This window comes from Eptatretus burgeri, chromosome 6, assembly GCF_056783735.1.
Source record: "Eptatretus burgeri isolate ZD-2024b chromosome 6, Ebu_testis_v1, whole genome shotgun sequence".
Taxonomy (NCBI): Eukaryota; Metazoa; Chordata; class Myxini; order Myxiniformes; family Myxinidae; genus Eptatretus; species Eptatretus burgeri.
Window position 1 is genome coordinate 15,680,911 of NC_140966.1, and position 25,389 is coordinate 15,706,299.

General features: G+C 44.3%; 1 protein-coding gene across 1 annotated transcript in view; it reads right to left on the reverse strand.

Annotated features, from left to right (window-relative positions):
• Positions 1 to 25,389, reverse strand: part of LOC147024348 (importin-7-like) — a 138,341-nt gene that overhangs the window by 112,149 nt on the left and 803 nt on the right. The window lies entirely within an intron of this gene.

Consider the following 25,389-nt stretch of genomic DNA (forward strand, 5'->3'; position numbering starts at 1 on the left):
GCAAAGGGACCAACATTCTTTTTCAGTCGGACAAGATCAGAGCTTTCGTGGCTAAACTGGAACTGTGGAAGAAAAGAGCGGGGAGTGGAAGTTTTTCCTCATTCCTCGCTCTGAACGAATGTGTGGAGGATATGGAGGATGGTCTGCCTGATCCAATAGCCGAGGATATCAAACAACACCTCGGAGGCTTGCAGGAAGAATTCAAGTATTACTTCCCGGGGATCACAAACGAGAGCAACGAGAACAAGCTTATCAGAGACCCATTTCAGAGGAACGTTGATGATGTGCCAGAAGCGTGGCAGGAAGAGTTCCTAGACTTGAAAAACGACTCTACAGCGAAGGATGCCTTCCAGAATATGGAACTGGAAGAGTTTTGGACCCAAGTCCGAGGAACCTACCCGCTTCTTGCGACCAATGCTCTGCGGATATTGGTCCAGTTTTCTTCCACCTACCTGTGTGAGACAGGATTTTCGGCACTGGCACACCTCAAAACAAAGGCATGCAACAAGTTGGAGGTGGAGGCGGATCTTCGCTGTGCGCTCTCCATAACTCCCCCAGACATTGAAGGACTCGTGAACGGCAAACAATGCCAGAAGTCACACTAAAATGCTGTGTTCTTATTCAATACAATTTAATGTTAGCTGTGTTAGTGCATTTGAAAAATAAATTAGTAAATAGTCTCAGTGTGTTTTAACTGTTCTTTCTCTCATACACATGAAGGGGGAAATCTGGATGGTTGAATTGGGTGCAGGGGGAAATGACAGAAAAAACGGTTGGGAACCACTGCTCTAAACCATGTCCAGGGAGCTCTCATTGGAAATTCAAAAATAGTTTACTCGAAAACCTCAACTTCATTCAGGCCTTTGAATCTTTCTGGACGGCTCGCCTAGAACAGAGGTTAAGCTGTTGAGTTAACCCACTGATATGGTGGGATTTAGTAAAAACTCAAATCAAAGGAATCTGTCAACAGTATCAAGTTTTCTCAACAAGAGCTGACCATGAAGTAATGAAATGATTGCAGTGAGAGATTTTTCATCTCCAAAGGGTCATAGGACAAAATAAGAGTAATGTGAAAAAAGCTTTAACTGAGAAACAGTCCTTGTTAAAGGAAATAACTGAGAGGAATGCGCGTGGTGCTTTAGCTCAGATGAGGGTGCAGAACCTGAATGAGGCAGACGTACCAACCAAGCACTTATTTTCCTTTGAGAAACGTCTTCTCAGTTACGATCATCTATTACCTTTACGTAATCAGCAATCAAACTTTTCGCAAAGGAATATTTCTCTAAAATATATTCAATGGAAAAAATTAATCCTGTCAGCGTCGCCTCGATCTGTGTAGGCCTGCCAATGTTGTGTGAAGAGGGCCATTCACACATGGAAAGACCCATTACCTTGGATGAACTTGGCACTGCCCTGCAAGGCCTTGCCATTGGGAAAGCACTTGCTTTGGATGGACTTACAACCGAATTTTACAAGAAGTTTTGGCACTTATTGGGTCCAGAACTCATTAACACTTTGAACGCAAGCTGCCAGCTTGGAGAACTACCTCAGAGTTGCTGACGAGCCCTTCTTACCCTCATCCCAAAAAAGGAAGACCTGCTGTGTATTGAAAACTGGCATCCTATCTCCCTGTTATGTACGGACTATAAGATTTTTTTCAAAAGCCCTGGCATCGCGACTTACTCCTCATTTATCCTCATTGTTGAAGGAAGACCAATGTTACTGTGTCCCAAAACGTTCCATCTATGACATTTCCCTTGTGAGAGACATCATTGAACTGTGCAAGGAAAACCTCAAAGATTTAGGACTTCTTCTCCTTGATCAGGACCTTTGACCATGTTGACCATTGGTACCTTTTTGACATACTTGAGGGATTTGGACTTGGTTCAACCATCATCTCTGATATTAAAATACTATATAATAATATTTCTAGTGTGCTGAAGGTAACCAATGAACTTGTTACACCTTTGTCTGTTAACAGGGGAATTAGACAAAGTTGCCTTCTTTCTGGGTTTCTTTATGCTCTCTCTCTCTCTCTCGCCCCCTGCTGGCTGTTCGTACGTTGTGTGTTCCGTCATGGCCGCTCCTTGCTTCGTGTTGTGAGTACCCCTCCTCTCCTGTGCTGTTTGGTGTTTCCACTTTCCCCATTTTTTCATTTCCCCGTGTGTTCGTTTTCTACTTGTGGACTTTTCCCGTGTTTTTTTCCTTCCTCTCTGGAAAAGAAGAGAGAGAGAGAGAGAGAGAGAGAGGAGGCGAGAGAGAGAGAGAGAGAGAGAGAGAGAGAGAGAGAGAGAGAGAGAGAGAGAGAGAGAGAGAGAGAGAGAGAGAGAGAGAGAGAGAGAGAGAGAGAGAGAGAGAGAGAGAGAGAGAGAGAGAGAGAGAGAGAGAGAGAGAGAGAGAGAGAGAGAGAGAGAGAGAGAGAGAGAGAGAGAGAGAGAGAGAGAGAGAGAGAGAGAGAGAGAGAGAGAGAGAGAGAGAACCCACGGTCTCGTGTCGAGAAAATCGTAGGCCGAAGGCCTGTCATGGCCGCCGGGGGAGATTTTTCTTGTTCACTGCGACCGTGTTCTTTGTTAATTCTCAACTTTAATCGTTGATTTCTTGGTGTTTGTGAAAATGCCTTATTTCTCTCGATAAAGTTTACTAACTTGTTTTCTTGAGTTAGAATGGCGGGTGAACGTTTCCGTGTCGAGATGTTCGAGTCACTAACTCGTAAACACGCTGGTTTTTGCTTCCCTCCCAGTGAGGTGGAACTTAACGATGTGCTTTCCGCCATTGGTAACATCGTTGGTTTACATAATATTCGTGCTGCTTCTCGCATGAATAAGAAGTTTGTCGTGTTTGTGTCGGAGGAACACGTGGTCGCCACGGTGGTTGGGCATGGCCTGTTCATCGAACCGAACACTTACCTCTCTGTGTTTGCTTTGCAGGCCCCAACAGTTAAAGTTAACATTACTAATATTCCACCATTTATAAGGAACCAGGACTTGTGTAACCAGTTAAACAAGTTTGGTAAGGTTGTGTCGAGGATCTCAATGGTGCCGATGCGTAATGTTATCGATAAATTTAAACACGTCATATCCTTTACAAGAGTAGTTTATATGATACTACCTGAAGATGGAAAAACACTGAATGTTGCACTCAGTGTAAAAATCGAAGGGTTTGAATATAAAATGTTTGCCTCCTCAGAGGTTATGACGTGTTTTGGGTGTGGAGCTTTCAGGCATGTGAAGAGTGATTGTCCCAATGCGGTTATACCGCAAGAAAGTGAAGGTTCGGTGAGGAACGATTCTTCCTCACCAAAAACTAATGGGGAGAAGGTGAATCGGGAACCTAGCCCCGGCCCCCCACTGGCTGAGGTGTACGCCGAATTGGACTCGTCCACCCCAACCGGCGTTGGAGAGAGGGTGAGTAATCGTGACGTAATTAATCCACCCCCACCAAACAAGGAAGTGAAAGTAGTTGTTTTCTCTCCTTTACCATCCACTGTACAGTACAGTGTGGACGATATGGAGGTATCTGTTACAGATACTAGGAAAAAACGCCAAAAACGGTCAAATGTTGATGCCTTTGATGCTCAGAATGAGGTCCAGATCATGTCAGGCTCGGTGGACCTCCAAGGTACGTCTCACATTGGAAACCCCTTGGTGGTACCGAAGTCGTGTGCGGATGTGGAAACTTCGCATGTTCCACTGGCCGACTCTGAGTGGGACACAGAGAATAGTGAAGTATCTCAGGATGTTTTAAGTGTTTGTCCTGTCAGCCAAACTTGTTCAGACGAGTTAACAGCTATCTCTGACAGTGATGGAGAAATAGATAAAGGGGAAAATCCCTGCGAGTTAAATGTCAACCCTTCCCTCACAGATGATGATGTAAGGGTTGTAGAGGGGAAGGACATGGACAAGGCAAATTTGGAGGGTCCGGAAACAGAGCAGAACTTTCTGCTGAGCCAAAAGTAAGTGTTCCACAAGTAAAAGGAGAGGCCATAGATGAAGCACTTGATTCAGATGAAACCTCTTCTACCCCACATATCAGTGCTTTAAGCGCTCAAGAGGATGAAAGGGGAAACGACAACCTTAGTGTCTCAAGAAAATGTGATTAAATTCCTGGATGATACATTCAGGAAAAGATACGTAAAAATCAAAGATTACTTCCCAAATTTACACGATTTCATTAAAACTGCAAGGAGTATGATTTGTGAACCTTATCAGGTTAACATGTCAGATCCTCAATTCCAAAGGTTAAGGAAATGTGTTACTCGGGCTGGTAAAGAGCGTCAAGAATAACTAACAGAATGGAGATAAAAGTAGCATCCCTGAACATCAATGGAGGCCACAGTTGTGTGCGTCGCCTCCAGGTATTTCAGCTCTTCCAAAATGAAAATATACCATCAGAGATGGGGAATCCCCCGCCATTGAATGAAAAAGGTCATACATATTCCAGATAATGAGGGAGGTGAATTGGAAACAAGACACCATTTGGTCATCATTTCAAAAAAGTTCCCCAGGGGTGAGGAACGTAGTAACCAAAAATAATTGAAATCAGATAAGCGGTTTTCCATTTATTACAAAAAACATTTTTTTCAAGATGGCCGCCCCAGTCAGCCATCTTGGATCCGGCCACGCCCAAAATCAATAGGGTTCTAACTTTTCAGGTGGTACATGTGTGACCCAAATTTCAAATCGATATGGCGAAAAAACATTTTTTTCAAGGTGGCCGCCCCAGTCGGCCATCTTGGATCCGGCCACGTCAAAAATCAATGGGGTTCTTCCTTTTCAGGTGGTACATGTGACCAAAATTTCAAATCAATATGGCGAACAGTATGAGTTATCGCACTCACAGCTATAAATGTTGACGCCATAAATGTTGACGCCCAGCCAGCCAGCCGGACGGACGGACCGCCCCAGTCAGCCATCTTGGAACCGGCCATGCCCAAAATCAATAGGGTTCTTCCTTTTCAGGTGGTACATGTGTGACCCAAATTTCAAATCGATATGGTGAATAGTTTATGAGTTATCGCACTCACAGCTATAAATGTTGACGCCCAGCCAGCCGGACGGACGGAACGCCCCAGTCGGCCATCTTGGATCCGGCCAGGCCCAAAATCAATTGGGTTCTTCCTTTTCAGGTGGTACATGTGTGACCCAAATTTCAAATCGATATGGCGAACAGTTTATGAGTTATCGCACTCACAGCTATAAATGTTGACGCCCGGACGGACGGACGGACAGCCGGACGACCTGGGTGACAACAATATCCCCTTTCCGCCACGCGGCGGGGGATAAAAATTGATGTGCTAATGCTACAGGAGACGCATGCAAATCAGTCTTCTGAGGAAGAGTGGTGTAAAATATTTAAAGGTTGCCTTTTTTTCTCGAGTGTGCTTGTTGAGGCCAAGGCTGGTGTGGCAATAGTGTTGCATCCTCGACTCCAGCCTTCGGAGATAACTTGTAAGGAAATTTGCAAAGGTTACTTACTGTCTGTGCAATTTGTCAGTAGTAACCTAAAGATTTGCATGACAAATGTTTACTGTCCTAGTGCTAACTCTGAAAGAGGTGCCTTTCTGTACAAGTTGGCAGAGTTTGTAAGCACCATTGACTTGACCATATTGTTGTGTCTGGGGGGTGACTACAACTGCACCCTCAACCCACAACTTGATCGGTAACACTTGTGAGCCCCATACACCCAGTGCAAGGCCTTTAGCACAGCTCGTCAAAAAGTTTAAACTGGTGGATGTGTGGCGGGTACAAAACCGTAATATCCGTCAGTATACATGGGTTTGTGGATCAAGAAATGATTTGACGATGGCTCACCTCAACAGATTTTATGTTAATCATGAAATGGTAAACATTGTTAAGAACTCTTGTATAAGGCTGTCTGGTTTTTCCGATCATCACATGATTGTTATGGTGTGTGGCTTTCCTCATCATGTCTGTGGAAGTGCATATTGGACTTTTAATTTGAACCTTTTACAAAGTGCACGTTTTATAAAAGCTTTTAAAATGGTATGGAAAAAATGCGAGTCACAAAAGGGTTCATATTTGAACTTAAGACAATGGTGGGACTGCACAAAGTCCCAAATCAAATGTTTTTGCCAACAATACTTCTCTTACAGCACATACAACGCTTTTGGTGTGATATCTGCTTTAAAAAACGATATACTTATGAGCAGAAAGCTGAATTGTCTAGCGTGAATGTCCAGCAGTTGTCGGAGAAAAGGACCCTTCTGGCTGAAATGGTGAAAGAGCGGGCGGCCGGTGCATTCGTCCGACTGTGGAACGAAAAAAATCCAACTTGACACACCAAACAAAGGGTTCTTCAATTTGGAAAAAATGGTCAAGACCTCTCAACAAATCCATGCTTTGCGCTCTTCTGGTGGTGATTTGTTGACCTCCCAGAGTGATATCAAGCATGAACTACAAGACTATTTTTCTAAACTCTTCGCAAAAAGAGCTGTGAATGAGGAGAATAGGAATGCGATGCTTGAACAGCTCCCTTCTCTGTCTGAAGACCAACAACAATTGCTTGAGCCTGGCATTTCTCTTGAAGAACTTACTGCTGCGCTCAAGGATAGCAAGGATGGGAAAGCCCCTGGACTAGATGGCCTTCCGGCTGAATTTTATAAGGCTTTCTGGGACATTCTAGGCCCTACTCTTCTTGAGGTCTTTCAGAAGAGTGGTGAACAAGGTGAATTGCCATTGAGCTGCCGGAGGGCAGTTTTGTGTCTCCTTCCGAAGAAAGGAAACCTGCATGAGACCGCAAATTGGCGGCCTGTGTCACTCCTCAACACGGACTATAAAATATTGTCAAAAGCACTTACAACCCGTCTAAAGGAAGTAATCTCTTTCTTGATTGGCACTGATCAATCATACTGTGTTCCAGAACGTTCCATATACGATAATTTTTTTTTGGTGAGAGACTTGATCAGTCTCGGTCGAACTAAATCTTCTGGTTTTGGTTTATTACTTTTAGATCAAGAAAAAGCTTTTGACAGTGTTAACCATTCTTTTTTGTTTGATGTATTAAGGAGAACAGGGTTTGGGGAAATATTTATTGCTGATGTTAAGTTATTGTACAAAAATGCATCTTGTCTGCTGAAGGTTAATAATAGTCTTTGTTACCCTTTCCCCTTTCAGCAAGACATCCGTCACGGCTGTGCGCTATCAGGCATGCTCTACAATCTATCCGTTGAACCTTTATTAGTTTTACTTCGGAACTCAGCGTTAGGAGTCTCTCTTTCCCAAAACTCCAAAGTCGTTGTTTCAGCTTTTGTTGATGATATTTGTGTTGCTATTGCAACTCAAAAAGATGTTTCTGAGGTCTCTCGTTGCCTTACCCATTTTGAGGTTGCTTCTACTGCAAGGGTAAATTGGAAAAAAAAGTGGAGCTTTTTGGGTGGGCCTCAGATCGCCTTCCTTGTCCCTGCCTGTTTTACCAGGAGGAATACAGTGGAGTCGTGAGGGGTTTAAATATTTAAGCTTATTTCTAGGAATTGAAGCGTATGAACAAAAAAATTGGGAGAACTTCCTGGAAAAAATTAAATTGAAACTGGTAAGGTGGAAAAGATCGTACCAACTTCTCTCGCTTAAAGGCGCTGTCACACCTTGACGTTTTAGCCAGCAATGGCAACGTATAAAAATGTATATAAAACGTTTGCGTACGCTGAAGTTTTGAGGTTTTTTTTTAAGTTTTGGTCATATTCATGACGTGTTGGTCGTATGCATAACATATTAGTAACGGGCACAGAATGTTTCGTTGTCTTATAGATAACTTATACCAACGAATGCTTAGCCTATTGTCGGCATTCACAACCTATGCCCAACGACAGTTTAACTTAGGCATAGTGCACTGCACGTATCGCCGACGAACTCGTGGCATTCTCTGTTAAAAAGCTGCCGCACGCCAATTTAAATCATAACCGCCTGAAAATTGGAAGTGTCAACATCGCAGTCACACCTTGACGATTTAGCCAGCGTATGCCGACCTATGAAAAATGTGTCTAAAACGCTGGCACACGTTGAATACGGTATGGGTAAGTTGTGTATACGTTAGGAGCACGCTGAAAAACAATGAAGTACGCTGTCATATTCCATGGTACGTCTCGTACGTCATGAAATTTCAAGCATGCTGAAAATTTTACGACGTACGGCTCACAAGTTACACATACACTGGCATAAGTTCTCGGCACGCTCAGCAATCGTTGACACACGTTACTTGTAAGTTACTCATAAGTCGAAACACTTCGAGGTAATGTTTAGCATACCCGAAACTTAATTTTTAACCTATGAGTAACGTGCTTTGAACCTATGAGTAACGTATCTCAAACGCACATTGTCGTATGTATAGGAATTTGATTGACGTCTTCCGGACGACCACAGAACTTACTGAACGTGTTTCTAACTTACATCTACCGTATAATGGCGATTTGGCAGCGTTTAGGGGAATTGGTATATACAAATGGGCTTCACAAGAGGAACCCGTCAGTGTTCCAGACTCCATGTTGGGTCGATGTCAATGTCAGTAGTATCAGTAGTAGGTCCATGTCAGTAGTAGTAGGTGAGCGTGATGGGGAGGGTGTGGGTGATGATGGATCCTCGTTGCATCCACGAATAGGAGACTACTTTGCACCATTGTTCGATGTTCTTTTCGGCTATTTTTATTTCTCATTCCCACAATGAACTATTTTTTTGTTTCGGTTTTTAAAGTATTCAAAACGACTTGGACAAATGCATAATGTACGAGTAATGAACACAGAACGCTTCAATAACTTATAGATAAGTTATACCAACGATTGATTAGTGTGTTTTAGGCATCCACAACCTATGCCCAATGATAGTCCAACGTATGTATAGCGTGGCAGCGTATCATCGACGATTACGTGAGGTTTTCTATTCATTGGCTGCAACTTCACTTTTAATAAATGCCTGTCACTCGCCTATTGTTTTTGGACGCTGGTGCTCGGCAATTGAAATCGTTTCAATTGAACGAGTTAAATCACTTCCACAGCACTGCAGTCATGGCACCAACAGCAGTAGGCTCAGTGCTAGCCTATTGCCAGGCTCAAGCAGATCCCTGTAGAAGATGTACTGCTTGGTTATCCTTGGACCCACTCTGGCTAACAGCTCGTCGAACATCGCTGGGGGCATTCACAGGAAGTTGATGAAGGATGCATGGTCCTCGTTCCAGAGTTCCACCATGAGCTGGTCATACATGCCGGAATGGCGTCGCCTCCCGATCCATGGTCTGACCCAGTTCCTTCTCCTCCGTTCACGTTTTCTTCTCCTAGCTCTATTGGCACACAACTGGTGCAGTGTCAACTCGATGAGGTCATGTTGATGTTCGAGGACAGGTAGGTGTTGTCGTCTCAGCCTTGCCATATCCTCCATCTCTCGGAATGACATGAACATGTACTCACCACGAAGTCTAAAAAAAAGACGGGTTCCTCCTGCGAAGCCCCTTTTTATATACCAATTCCCCTAATCGGTGCCAATATGCCATTATATGGTATCTGTAAGTTAGAAACACATTCAGTAAGTTCTTTGGTCGTCCTGAAGACGTCAAATACATCCACATACGTATTTTTGCGTAGGACATGCTTTACAAATAATTCCCAAGCACGTTACTCATAGGTTATATTATAAGTCACGGGTACCCTAAACATTACTTTGACGCGTTTCGACATATGAGGAACTTTCAAGTAACGTGTTGCGAAGTGTGAACAACGTTCGTGTAGCGTGCTTACAAAACGTTACTCATAGGTTAGAAATAAGTTTCGGGTACACTAAACATTACCTCGACGCATTTCGACTTATGAGTAACTTACAAGTAACGTGTGTCGACGCGTGTCAACGATCGCATAACGTGCCTACAACTTATGGCCAGCATAGCAGAACGTGCGAGTCATACATCGGCATAAGTCGTAAAATTTCAAGCATGCAAAAATTTGAGGACAACCCAAAAGTACAACGTTTAAAGCCAGCATACTACGACGTATGGCAGTGTTTTTCAGCGTGCTCTTAACGTATACAAAACTTACCCATAACGTATTCGACGTGTGCCAGCGTTTTAGACAAATTTTTCATAAATCGGCATACGCTGGCTAAATCATCAAGGTGTGACAGCGGCTTAAGGCACGGGTGTCAATCATAAATAACCTGGTGGTTCCATTTATTTGGCATAAAGTTATCCCATTTGAACCTCCGAGATACTTGGTCACAGGCATTCAGAGGGTTCCGACTGATTTTTTCTGGGGTGGCCACCATTGGCTGGGCCCACACGTGGTCTGCAAACCCCGAAATGTGGGTGGTCAAAATCTGATGCATATCCCAAGTCGGATAATGGCATTCCGAATTTCCACGATTAAGCACCTACTGCACAGTGAGTGTGCTCCTTGGTGACCTCTCACAAACGCCTGGTTGCAGAAAGTGGAAGTCTGAAATATGACCGTGAACTTTTCCTCATCGATCTGCAACACGTTGACATGTCTCAGCTCCCCAGTTTTCATCAGAGCCTTTTGAATGCTTGGAAAGTCCTCGGAGTGCAACGTTTAGAGGTATCATACGATGCCCAAAAGTTTGTACATGAGCCATTTGTTCGTTTTAAACCTCCAGGTCGTTTATGCATTGTTTCACCAGTGTTGGAATAAACAGAGTGTGAGACCTGTTGCAGCCATCCTTGAATGCCTGGCTACCTGTAAGCTCACTTTCCTTAAAAACTGGTGTTCGTTCTGCTCGTATTGTGGAAAATGTCTTGAAAGCAGGAATTCAAACCTTTCATCGACTAAATCGACTTTCATTCAAACCTTTCATCGGTGGACTGGGGTGGATGAAGTGGTGGACTCGCGTCTTTATTTCCCTGAACTTCAAATTGCCTCAAAAAACAAGAGGGTGTGTTCTCCTCAAACTTAGAGGAAATTGGTGCGTTTCACGTCATGGGGAAAACGGTTATCTACAGCATATGTCTGGAAGCATGTATACCTGGTTTTACAAAACTGTTGAAAAATCGGTGGAATGAGACCTTACCTGCTGGAGCTTTTTTCACTCCAGTGTGGAACAAAATGTATAGTTCTCCAACTCTTGGGCGAACTGGAGACCTGAATTGGAGACTAGCACATCAAGCCCTGGTCACACAGACATTACTCCAGAAGTTTAATTCTTCTGTTCTAATTTTTTGTCCTTTTTGTGATTTGATTGAAAATGTTGCCCACGTTTTTATTGAATGTAAGAGATTGGTACCCCTCTTTCTCTTCCTTCAACAGCTTTTCTATAAATTTAATTTTGTTTTTTCCTTTCCAGTCTTTATTTATGGAATCGGGGGGGGGGGGAGGGGGGGAGTTATAAAAGTAAACCAGCCCTCTCGTTTTTGTCTTTTCTGTTGGGCATTGCGAAACTGGCAATTTATAAAGCCAGGAAAGCAAAATTTCAGGGGAAAAATGCAAATGTACTTTTGTGCTTTAAAGGTATGGTTTCGGCACGAGTAAAAATGGAGCAGGCTTATCTTCTGAGCCTGGATATTGTGAGTGACCAGTGGTACACTGATGAGGTTTTGAGTTTCTTTTCATGATGGAATCTGTTTGTAAAAGTGTAAAGTACTTACACTTACTTTTGGCATATATGTATTATTCTGTGGTGGTTTTTGACATGAACAGACAGCCTTGTTTGTGTTGCTTTTGTTGATTTATTTTTGCTGTAAAATCGTTTGGATTTGTTTTTATGAAGTGTGCTTTATCTGGAGTTTTTATACTTTTATAATAAAAGCATAAAAAAGTCAAGTCTCTCTCTCTCTCTCTCAGTCAAACCCCTACTGGTTTCTTTGCACTGTAGACCAACGGGGTTTAGTTTGTCCCATCTTGAACGGCCCATCAAGGTACTGGGATACACCGATGATATATGTGTATTTGGGCAAGATATCAATGATATTAACGTCGTCTGTTATTGTTTATCCTTATTTGGAATAAAACGAGTGCCCTTTGGCTCAGTCCGTTGTGCTACTTGGCACCAAGACTTCCTGCTCCACTGTCATGGGCCAACAACGGCATGAAATACCTTAGAGTGTTTTTGGGTAATGATACCACAGTAGTAAAGAATGTGGCTGGTCTGTTAGAGTTTGTTGAGGGAAAACTGCAAAAATGGAAAGTTCAGATTACACAACTGTCATATCATGGAAGGGTCTTGGTCACAAACACATTGGTGGCTTCGACCTTATGGCACAGGTTCTTCATGCTGCATCCTCCAGTGGCGTTGCGTCAACAGCTCCAGAAGTGCTTTGTGTTCTTTTACTGGGATGAAAAAGTTTACCACTGACTGATGGAGGCCAAGGCCTGGTCGACATAAAGAGTCTGCTGATGGTCTGTTGACTCTCAGTTGCTCTTCGCATGCTGTACACACGACCCTCTCCACCATGGGTCAACGTTGCTCATCACATTTTGCGACAGGCTGGGAGACTAGGCTATGACCACTCTCTTTTCCTGATAGACCTTTCCAAATTCGACACATTTCCCCTCTCTGGTTTCTATCAGAGGATAATAAATGCATGGCAAGCTCCGACAACAAGAAGAGCCACACATTCTTACACGAAGCAAATGTTTCTGGTGGAACCTTCGTTTTAAAATTCCCATTTCCACGATACGCCTGCTGATAGGGCACAATGCCTGCTGATTTTGTTACGGGCACAACTTCATATTTTTTTTTCTTCCTCTTCCAATGGTAGATTCGGTCAAGGCCATTGCTTATACAGATGATCTTTGTGTAGTTGTTTGTTCCGATGATGATGTTTCTGCCTTAACACAGTCTGCCGATAAGTTCAGATTAGCAAGTTCGACCAAAATAAATTGGCAAAAAAGTAAAGCCTTCCACTTGGAGCCACAAATGGTTTCTCCCCTGACTCTGCCTGGAAAACTTAAATGGATGTTGGAAGGTGCTCACTATTTAGGAGTTTTCCTCACCACTCAAGATTATATCTGTAAAAACTGGGATTATTTCACGTTTCGGATTGAGCAGCGATAATTATCAAAGTGGAAAGGTCTATCCAAACAGCTCTCTTATCGGGGATGGACAATCATAATCAACAATCTGGCAGCATCAATGCTCTGGCACAAATTTGTGGCACTGCAGCCCCTTCTCATATCCTACAAAGACTTCAGAGCATTTGTGCCAATTTTTTCTGGGGAGGGAAGCACTGACTTCCCCACTGGTGTGCTTAGCCTGCCCTTTGCAGAAGGTGAACAGGGTCTTGTTGATATCACCAGCAAAGTGATGGCTTTTCGCCTTTTTTCACTCCGGAAGCTACTGTACACCAATGTTGCGTGGAAGGCTTTTGCCCACTGTTTACTGATGCAAGCTGGGCAACTTGGCTATTATCAAGAACTGTTCCTCATGGATATGGAGAGGGTAGACACAACATTGGTCCCCTCATTCTACAAAAGTTTGCTTGAAGCCTGGCAGACAGTCACCTTTCATTGTGACATCAGTACATATTCCCGCCCCATGTTTTTTTAACGAGAGCCTATCTTTTTAAACCCAATTTATGAAGGAGTCTGCAGTGATTTTTCTTTGGTAAATCCAGCATCAATAAAATGCATCAGAGTTGAGCATCTTATGAACCTATCTCCACATCGATGGAAGTTGGCTGCTGATGTTGCCGTAGCTACTGAGATTCGATCTATCTGGAGCATTTTCTCCATTATTTTAGGTTTTTTTTAAGGAGTCCAATCTAAAATGGGACCAGCAGGCAGAAGCTGCTCTACCCCGATTCCAGTCTTCTCCTCCTGGTCCTCTTCGTCCTCTTCCTTCGCCTCCTTTTCCCAATTTACTAGTTTTCTTTCAAGGCTTCACTCCCTTCACGCCATCAAATAAATCCGATGTAAATATTCTTTGAATTCAACGAATTTCCCAAAAACCCAGAGTCGCAGGCTCACTGGAGAGGGATGCTCAAAGTTAGGCCTTGTACAGAGATTCAGTGGTCCGTCTTGTAGAAAGCGCCAATTGTTGAACGTATTGGGGATTTGCAATGGCGACTAACACACCATATTTTACCTTCAAATACTTGGTTGCATCGAATAAGTCCTGCAATTCCTGAAACGTGTCCCTTCTGTGACACCTTTGAAACCGTTTCAAGCATTTAGTGGTTGCCCGAGACTGACACCTCTTTTATTGCGTGTAATTCAAGGGCAAGGTTTCTTTTTTTTTTTTTTTTTTTACACATTGTGGCTTTGTTTTTGGTTTTCATATTAATTCAAAGCATAAAAATGAATGCCTTTTAGCTAATTATTTGTTTTCAGAGGCAAAACTTGCCACTTATTTGTCAAGAAAGCAGAAAATATGGAATGGTCACTTTTTATCAGACGCGTTTACTTTTAAATCTCTGGTATCATCTTGAACTTTCTTCGAATAACGGTGTGCCTTTTTGTTTTTTGTACAACAATGGTGTGTAAGGAACTCCTTGTGCAGTTTGAATAATGGAATTACCTTAATTAATTTATGAATCAAGTGTGAGCTGTGCCCTTTCTGCTTTTTTGTAACTGTGTGAAGTTCCAATGAAAAGGAATGAAATCTCTCACTCTCTCACTCACTCCCTCACCCCCGACTGGCAGTCTGTGAGCAGGGTGTGGCCTCATGGCCGCTACGTGGTTTTAGTGAGCTGGGAGCTGCCTTTGCTGTTGGTTGTTTTACCCCTTTCGCATCGTTCTTACCCCCACCCCCTTGTTTGTTCGGTTAACATAGTTATTTTTCGTGTTTCATTCCTTTTGTGATTAAACTTCTCCCCGTGTTATCTTCCCTTCATCAAGTCGGAGAAGAGGAAGACAGAGCGCATGCGGTATGATGATGAGTAAATTATTTGCCTCCCATGGCTTCCACATGTTCTTATCGCTTAGTTTAATGTGCCGAGAGCTGTTTTGAGTTATTTACATTTCCTTCTACTGTTGCCATTTTTAGCACAGCCGGTATGACGAGCTTGTTAAGTCACAGTATTCAGCTCGTTAAGTCAGAAGCATGGCCTCACGTGCATCCCTCCGGCCAATATGGCAGTCGAGGAGATTATTATTACCGTCGGTGGAATTATCGGTGCTGAGAATGTCCTCGCAGCGTTGAGAATGAACAAGAAAGTTGTTTTTGGTCTTCAAGAAAGTATGGTGGCCAGTGTTGTGGAGTCGAGCTTATTCGGCGAGCTCGACATTTTCATTCCAGTTTCACCGCTTGATTCTTTATCAGTAAAGGTTATTATTTCCAATATTCCACCTGACATGGAGAATTAAATAAAATGAACTTTCCCTTCATCCTTTTGGTACAGTCGTGTCTCACATTTCAATGATTCCTTTATGGTGCCGCGATGAACGTTTTAAACACATTTATTCCTTCAGACATCAACTCTTCATGGTTTTGAACGAGAACAGTCAGTTTCACCGAGAACGAGAACCGAGAACCTGATCTTGATGTCAGTTTCACAATTAAACATGATAATTACGATTATCAAATGTATGCAACAACACAGGTGTTAACGTGTTACGCCTGTAAATCAGCACGGACATCTGCGAAGGGATTGCCCAGGTAATCCCCGAGAGACTAATTCAATGTCAAATGAGAGCATCATTCTACCTGAAGGATAGCAATCTCTTCCTTCACAAAAATCCCTAAGTCTAAATGAGAAAGTCCAAATTAAAAAGTGATTTATACAGCACGGACCATGGTAACATTTAAGGCACTCTGTGAAAGCCGAATAAAACTCAATTTACTATTCTCTCATTCCGGTCAGCTGGAGGTTTTTGAGAAGTTATGGTGCACGAATATTGAATTTTGTAAAGTATCTGAGGGTTCTTTGGTACTTACTTTCTCAAACTTGTTTCATTATTGTGGTTACTTCATTTCCTTAAATTTAAGTGATTTATATTTCCTCTTATGTAACTGTCTTACTACTGGTTCTGATTTATTTGAGTTTGTTGTAACAACTTCTTTATTTTTATAATAAAAGGACACAAAAGTCTTCTCTGTGTGTCTCTCCCTGCTGGTTGTTGGTGAGTCACACATGGGTGTGGCATCATAGTGGCTGTGTGTGTGGAGCTGCGAGTACTGTGTCATGTTGGTGTTTTTCCAATCTCCTCTTCGCTCCCTTTGTGTCCTTGTACGTGTTTGTGAAACATTCCCCGTGATTCCTTTCTTTGTTTAGGCAAGTGAGAGAAACAGTGTGCACAGTGGGTGATTTTTAGGCCTGTTCAGAGCCTCCTGGTTTTGGGGCCTGCTTTTCCATTTGCTGTGTTTCTACGTTTAGCCTTTTTCTTGGCTAAATACTTAATCCATATTCTTTTTTGTTTTCCTCCACGTGCTCGTTTCGCTTTTGTTTTTGATTTTTCAATTGACTTATTTTACACTATGGCAAACGTACATTTGCATAATTGTGTGTACGAGGCACTTATTTCAAAAATGGGGTCATAGTTTGTCCACCAGAAGGAGTTGGTGTCGACGATGTCGTAATGGGTCTTGAACTCAAAGGGCTCAAAAACATTCTCGCAGTGTCGAAAATGAATCAACATGTCATGCTCTTCCCGTCTGATGAGCGATACATTGCTCAGATGGTCAAAACCAGCTTGTGTGTCCCACCAGATATTTTTGATACTGTGAGTCCTTTGGACACACCTGCCATTAAAATTATTATTTTGAATATCCCACCTTTCTTTAAAAGTGAGATTACATGTGCTTTAAAGTAGTTTGGGATGGTCGTGTCACGGATCTCCATGATCCTGTTACGTTTGCGTTCTGGCACTTCGGTTCGACACATAATGACTTTCCGGCGTCACTGTTATATCGTCTTAAATGTTAATGCGCAATCGCTTTGTGCTGCTGTGACTCCGAAACACAAAGATCGCAGCTACCAAATATATAATCACCACTGAGGCAATAAAAAATGCTTGTCCGAAACCAAACATTCCCGGTGGCAAATCTCAATATGCAGAGCCCAACCAGGACTCTCAACATCTGGAGCCTAAACAAAGCACGAGTGGCAAATCTACAGCCCCAGAGCCCAAGCCAAGCACTCATGGTACATCTAGAGCAGAGGAATGTACAGACACCTCCCATTATCAGCTCCGAGGAGCAAGTGCAGAAGCAAAAGGACCTCAAGTGGATGACGAGGGTTTTGTCACCCTTTGTCACTTGTTTGTAGAAACAAGCGCCCCAACGTCAACGGTCACGATGTAATGGTGAGCGTTTCAAAAAAAGCAAGCACCGTTGAGCAAATTGAATGGTCCCATTTAGACGCAGCCAGCTCATTCGCTGCTGTGGAAGTGGAAAAAAGATTTGCCGTTCTCGATCTGGTGGATTATAACAACGCTCCTTTTCACGAGCAGGATGAGCTCGTGGTTCAATGTGTCTCCAGATATGCTCCGACCGAGGCAAGTGAAATCACTGTGAAGGATGCAGTCTATGCTGCGCTCAAGTCTGTGGTTGATCAGTCCCCAGGAGAGATACTCTTCTGGTCTTGAGGGATTTCAATAGAGACCGGCACTGATAGGGATGGTTATGAGACACGTGTTGGTCCCCATGGGTCTGGAACTGCGAACCCGAATAGCACAAAGTTCCTTGACTTTGGGTGGCTGGTTTATGGTTTCAGCACCCACAGGCTCATCGCTGGACTTGGCATTCCAACGCTGGTTGTGTAGCACATGAGATTGACTCCGAGCTCGTTGGAGAATGATCTAGAACTACAGGGTCTACCGGAGTGTTCAATTCCTCAATACCGACCACAGGCTTGTTGTAGAAACTCTGAAGTTTCAGCTTAAATCCGGAAGAATGGTACCATCCCTGCCTAGGCTGGATGTTGGCAAGCTCAAGGATGAGAGGGTAGCTGGGGAGTTTGCGAACAATCCGAGTAGGAATTTGGGGGGTCTGGGTGTCCTTTGGGGAATCCTGAAGAGTTGTGGAGTGCCTTCACAACCACCATCATTGATGTAGCCGGTGGATGTCTGGGAACTCCTCGTCAGGCGAAGAAAAATTGTCTCTGAAGGGACACTGGCTACCATTGATCAGCATCGCAGGGCCAGGTTTAATAGCAGCGCTAAGCTGTTCAGGGAGTTGAGGCATAAAATTGTACGTGCACTGAGGGTGGACAAGGAGACTGACGTGCGAGGAATCTGTGAGGGGGTAGAGCATCACCTGTGGTCAAGTAATTCTTGTCCTGCTTACAGGGGAATTTGTGTATTGCGTTCCTCCAAGCCCATCCCTCTGTGTACTGCACTTAGAGCAGAGGGTGGTGGGCTCTTGATGGAGAAGTCCGAAGTTAAGGCCCGTTTTGCCAGTTACTTTGAGCGGATGCACCAAGCTGACTCAACAGCTGTTGTGCTGGATGTCAGCAGTGTTACTATCCCTATTGCTAAACTCAATCAATTGTGATCAACTTTTGTTTGTGGTAACACAGGCTGTGGTGAACCAGTTGAAATGGGGTAAAGCTCCTGGGATCTGCGGTATCCATGCTGAACTTCTCTGAACAGTATCCATGGTGGAAGTGTTGTGCTCGTGTCATTGCACGCAGTTCTGTGCTCTACCGAATAAAGACATCATCCCAACTGACTGGAAGAGGGGCCTTGCTGTCCCTCTGGGAAGGGAAGGATGATCGCCAGGAATGCAACAACTCCCAAGGGTAGACACTGCTCTCAGCGCCGGGCAAGATATTTGCTCAGATAATTCTTGATAGGATTCGTCACCTTCTGCTCGAGCACCAGCACCCAAAGCAGTCAGGCTTTACACCAATGAGGTCAACGAATGACTATCGTTGCTCTTTAGGTCCTCAAAGAATGCAGATGAGAGTTTCAGCAGGGGCTGCTCACAGCCTATGTTGATCTCTGCAAAGCGTTCGTATCAGTGAATCGGGATGCAGTCTGGAGGATTCTTGGTCTTCGTGGGGTGCCACCAAAACTGATCAATCTGATGTCTGAACTATATTCTGGTACTAAGAGTGCTGTGAGATGTGGTGATTCCATCTCCAACATGTTTCCAGTTATTACTAGAGTTTGTCAGGGGTGTGTGTGCTCGCCCGCACACTTTTCAGCACTTGTATGGACTGGATTCTGGGGACGATGTAAGACATCAAGCTGCGGTGCATTGTTTGGGAATGTCAAGATCTCGGACCTTGATTTTGCAGACGATTTCGCAGACGACCATCTTTGCGGAGACTCTGGATGTCCTTTTGCGGGCCCTCGACGTGCTGAATGAGGAGTCTGAGCCACTGCGATTATGGGTTTCCTAGGTCAAAACGAAGACCCAGGCTTTCAATGACATATTGGATGCTGCTATCTTGACTGTACCTGTGATGAGGATGTTGAGGCCATGGAGAGATTCACTAACTTTGGCAGTGATATTCATGTCTCCGCAAGCTGTAAGCCAGAGGTCAGTTGACGTCTGGGTCAGGCCTGGGGAGTAATGGATTCACTGGACCATGGGGTGTGGCACTGTCGGTACATATGCAGGAGGATGGAAGTCCGAGTCTTCAGGTCCTTGGTGCTTCCACTCTTGCTCTACGGATGTGAGACGGACTCTGACCAGGGATCTGAGACAGAGACTTAACTCCTTCGGTACCAGGTCTCTTCAGGGAATCCTTGGCTATCGCTAGTCAAACGTTGTGTCCAATGAGCGGTTGCTGAGAGAGACTCAAATGAGATGTGTTACCTGCATTGTCCGTGAGCATCAGCTGCGGCTTCATGGACATGTGGCTCATTTTCCTGACGCTGATCCTGCTCACCAGATTCTCTCAGCGAGGAGCCTCGTGAGTGGAGGAGGCCAATGGGCCAACCACATGCCTCGTGGTTGCAGGAAGATGATCAGCATCTCAAGGAGATGGGGATGGGCCAGGCATCTGCCTGGGGAATGGCGAGATGGAGGCCCCTGGAGTAATGGGGGAAAGTGGACGCAGCGATGCACTGCTCGGCACATGCTCCCATACCTGACCTGATCTGACCTGAGTCCTGTGGCCCTCAGTGTTACCTATAGCCCTGCAGTTAACTTCTGTTGCCCACTATGAGATTGTTCAGTTCCCCACCCTCACATTAAATCACCTCTGGAGGGGTTTCAGGACCCATGATGCATTGCTCAGGAGCAATATTGGTTTGGAAAACAAACAAGCGAGAAAAGGTAAACAAGACCCAACAAGGCCAAAGGATTTGCATCACCTTCCAATGCATAACGTCAGAATAACGAGATAAACATGATAGATTGTCGAGCTACTGATGCCATCGTTGCCAGGGAAGTGAATACAACCAACATGGCGGCACACACGGCATTATGGGATAGCTCTGAAAACCCTCCATTTCAAAAAAGACAAAAATCTTGAATTTTGTTGACGAGACGCAGGCAAAAAGCACTTCTCTGCAGACTACTGCAGGAGGACAAACTATAGTACATGAGCACTACTCTCATATACTATTGTTCTAACTGTAGCATTTTTGCCTGGGGAGGTTAGAATGTTGGATATGAACACAGCTTTGATCTTGCACTACCAAGAGGTGTGTGTGTGTGTGTGTGTGTGTGTGTGTGTGTGTGTGTGTGTGTGTGTGTGTGTGTGTGTGTGTGTGTGTGTGTGTGTGTGTGTGTGTGTGTTATGCGGGATCGCTACGATAGCGACATCATGGCTCCAGTGGATTGTGTGTTTTTGTGGGATAATGTTTCAACAGGTTAAGGGTATTCCCATGGGTGGGAATTGCAGCACCCTGCTGGCAGACATTTTTCAAATTTTCTGTGAATTTTCATTTATGCAGAAACTGGTGAAGCAGAAAAAAAAAAAATAGAATTATCTAAAATAGTATCTCATACATGTCATTCGTTGAACTCTCAAAATAGGCAGCGTCACAAGATTTATCCAGATAACCTGATTGCCAACAGGAGTGGTAATGATTGTACAGTTGCTGCATATCTGGATGTGTTGGTTGGAGTTGGACAGAATGGTTTTAGTACAAGTGTATATCATAAAGTTGATGATTTCAATTTCCCTGTAGCAATGTACCAGATAAAATGGGTTGCAATGTCTTTTCATCTCAGATACTTTGATTTGCAAGAATTTGTTCAGTAAAAGATTTTGTGGAACGTGCTGAGGTTTTTTTTTTATCCCATCATGTTAAACAGAGGATATTTGGCCGATTGTTTGATCAGGTCTTGTGAGAATGTCTTTCAACTCAATCATCACCGTTTATTTAAGTTTGGTTGGTTTTAATGTAAACAAGTTCCTATTGTAATGCATCTGATGTAATGATCATGAATTAATTATTTTAGTGAGGTAAATTATTTAATTAATATTCCTACTTAAATATATTGTGAAAATTGCGGGGGTAGATGGAAGAATCTAATGGGGGATATAGCATTGTGTAAAGTTGCTTGGTCCGAGAACGAGAGGAAGGCATCTCAATGCGAGTTAGTAGGGAATCTGTGAGCTCAAGTGTTACATGTCACCACACGAGGGGTGGTGCGGTGTTATTTAGCCGAGGGAGTAAGAATAAGTTCCCCAGGATGTGAGTGTCCTCTGATTTTTCCCTGTGTTTTTATATTTCAAGATCAGCAATAAAGGTGGGGAACGCACCCCTGAAACCACAACCAACTGGCAGAAAGCCCCACCTTCACCGGGTTTGGTATGAGCAGGCCACGCCCGGAGGCAGAGGATAGATAGGACAGAGGAGATAGGCGAGAAAAAGGGAGCACACAGGAGAGGTTGGGCATCTTAAGAGGAAGGAGAAGTGGACTTGCGCATTGTGGGAGGCTTCAGACTACTGTATAGGACGATTTTGAGAGACCAATTTGGCTTGGCATTTTGAGAGAGCCGTGATCAGAGTGGAGGCACGAGGTGCATCGTTTGAAGAGGCGGGAGCAGAGGTTGAGCGCACACCGAAGAGGATGACATGGCCATTGAATTTGTGTTGAGGCGGTTTGGCTCGCATGGTGAAGACAGACGCTGGCCTTTGGCTTCTGGTCGGGTTGATGAGGACGATCGGAGCACCCAAAGCAGTCACACTGGGGCTTTGAGCCTTTATGTGGAGTGGCGCTCGCAGATTGCCTGACATGCGTTTGGCCCACAAGAGAAGCGCCTCGAGTACAGTTCCACAAGGATCAACTCTGAACCAAGCTGAGTTAAGGAATAGTTTGGAGAGAAGGTTTTTCTTTTCATTTTGTCACCTTTGACTGTAATAGAGTCCGTGTGAGATGGCGCCTTGACTGTAGGATTTATCATCATCATAATCATTAACTTCTGAATTATTGTCCATTGTAAATATTCATTAAATGTATTCCGTTTAAGACACTGTAGCATTGTGCAGTGCCCGTGCTGTTCTCCTCCTGCGTGGATCGTCTCTCCGCCACTACGCCCTGTTAATGCGCACGCATTAATCTCTGGGTCTCGGTTGTAACCTTCAAGGGAGAAACTTTGCCATCCGTCTAGGTCGGGTTTAAACCCCTTGGACACGACAACACACATACATATTTTTTTTAATCCATATTTTCCAGCCTGGAATTAAATTGCATGAAATCAGACTTTTTTCACCTCTATTTACGAGGAAGGCCGAAGAGGAGGTTTATGGATGTGGTGAGGGCGGACATGCGGGTGGTTGGTGTGACAATGGAAAATGCGGAGGACAGAGCGAAATGGAGACGGATGATCTGCTGTGGCGACCCCTAATGGGAGCAGCAAAAAGAAGAAAAAGATTTACACATACAGTAATCACCCACAACTTCCAAGGGAAATTTCAGAAAATTAATTAAAAATATAAAACTAGAATATCTTTGTTGGATAAGTATCCATCCCCCTGAGTTAATACTTGGTGGAAGCACCTTTGACAGCAACTACAGCTGTGAGTGTTGGGATAGGTCTCCACCAACTTTGCACACCTTGATTGGGCAATATTTGCCCATTCCTCTGCACAAAACTGTTAAAGCTCAGTGAAGTTGCGTGGCAAGCTTTGATGGACAGCAATCTTCAAGTCGCGAGACAGATTTTTTTGAATCGATTTTGGTTGGGGCTCTGGGCCACTCAAGGATATTTATCTTTGTGCTCCTTAGCGTATTCCAGTGTGGCTTTGGCTGTGTGCTTCGGGTCGTCGTCATGCTGAAGAGTGAACTTCCGTCCCAGTTTCAGCTTTCTTGCAGAGAGCAGCAGGTTTTCCTCTTGGATTTCTTTTGTATTTTGCTCCATCCATTTTCCCTTGTATCCTGACAAGTGCCCCAGTCCCTGCTGATGAGAAACATCCCCATAATATGATGCTGCCACAATCATGCTTCACAGTAGGGATGTGTTATTTGGGTGATGTGCTGTGTTGGGTTGGGTTTGGTTTGCACTAAACAGAACGTTTTCCATTTAGCCCAAAAAGTGCCATCTTGGTTTCGTCAGAACACAAAAATGTTTGCCACATGACCTTAGAATCGCTGGAGTGGTTTTTTGCCACCCTTAAATGGGACTCAAGGTGGGCTTTTTTGAGTAATGGCTTCCTTCTTACAACCCTACCGTTCAGGCCAGACTTATGCAGTGCTTGGTATATTGTTGTCACATGCTCACAGTGACCAGTCTTTGCCATAAAGGCATGTAGCTCTTTCAAAGTTCCAGTGGCCTCTCTGATCAGTCTCTTCCTTGCTTGGCCATCCAGTTTTGAGGGACGGCCTGATCTCGACAGGGTCTTGGTGGTACCATGTGCCTTTCACTTCTTCATCTTGTCTTGTCCAACGATCGTCTTGCCTGTGTTCCAAGGGATATTCAAGGCCTTTGCAATATTTTTATACCCATCCCGTGATCTGTGCCTTTCCAGAACTTTATCCCAGATGTCTTTTGAAAGCTCGTTGGTCGAGTCTGTGTAATGCACTACCCTGCAGAGGAAACCTACAGGAACAGCTGATTTTTGCAGGGTTGTGGATGCACCGTTTGGAGAGGTTCTGGGCTGAGAGGATTGAAACCTCGATGAAAAAAATGGTGCCCAGCTGATGATCTTGGCAGTTGGGAAATTAGTCAATTGCTGAAAAAAAAAAATTAAGGTTATAACCAAATATAAATCGCTTTTGTATGTACTTACCAGTACATAATGTAAGCCTGGTGTTGGCTTAGTGCAGGCGTCGGCAACCTAAACCAGGCCGCAGGCCACTGGGCCACCTCGCCGCACCCCCCTCACAACCCAAAAAAATAACAAACACACCTAAAATAAATGATAATAAATGTAACTGTAAATTGAACCTTAAGACTTGCAGTAATCACAATGTGAAACAATTAATGTGAAGGCTGGTGATTCTTTGATGCAGACAGAGAGTCAATGTCCGGCTTGATGGAGGAGGAGGCCAGGAGGAGGACGTCTTGAAGATGAGCGTCTGTAAGCTGTGCTCTCGTCTTGTTCTTAGTCAGCTTCATGCGACTGAACAGCTGCTCGCAAGAGTATGTGGACCCGAACAATAAAGCCAAGCGCAGGGCCTCCTTAACAAGAGCCGGGAAAGCACGGGAGGCTGAGAGCGAGTGCCAGAACTTCATTGGCGACAAAAGAGCAAACTTTGTGCGGTGGCTCTCTGAGCACTGGAGCTCAATGAGCTCCAGCTGAAGGTCGTCAGCCACATCCACAGAATCCACATCAAAGGGAGCGGAGAAAAGAATATATGTGGAAGAATCATATGTCCACATATGTTAAATTTGCCGTCGGTTCAGAAAAATGTTTCGTGGGCCGCACCTAATGGAAATCCGGACAAGGCGCCGCGGGCCGCACGGGAAGAGCTCGCGGGCCGCATTTGGCACGCGGGCCGCAGGTTGCCGACCTCGGGCTTAGTGGTTAGGGTGGTGGCTTGGGATCCTCGGGTCCTGAGTTCAAGCCGCGTTGGCCGCTGAATTAAAATACACCAGGAGGTTGACTCAGCCTGTAATCCTTCCGAGGTTGGCATAATGAGCACCAGTGTACTGGTAAGGGGTACACTGCATCAGCGGCATAGCCGCGTCCCAACCAATGATGTAACCAGCAGCCACATGGTGCACTCGATAGAGAGAGAGTACATAACGTGTGTGTGTGTGTGTGTGTGTGTGTGTGTGTGTGTGTGTGTGTGTGTGTGTGTGTGTGTGTGTGTGTGTGTGTGTGTGTGTGTGTGTGTGTGTGTGTGTGTGAGAAAGAAGCTTTAGCCGTTTCTGCAATCGTAGAATAATAAAAATTGTCTCTTTGGAAAACGGATAATTCATTTACTTGTTACAAAAATTATTTATATCCGTTTTATCCTAAAATGGTGGGTGGTGGGGGGGGGAGGGGGGTGAGGGGAGGGTGTGTTCCATTACCAATAAAGCTTGCTATCGCTTGACAAACCAAACCGTTCCTTAACAGTTTCGTCGGAGTGCTTGCTCGGGTGCTTAAGCCGCTTGGCAAGCTCTCTACAAGCTGATTGGTAATGAAAAGACACCGGTATTTTACAAACCCCT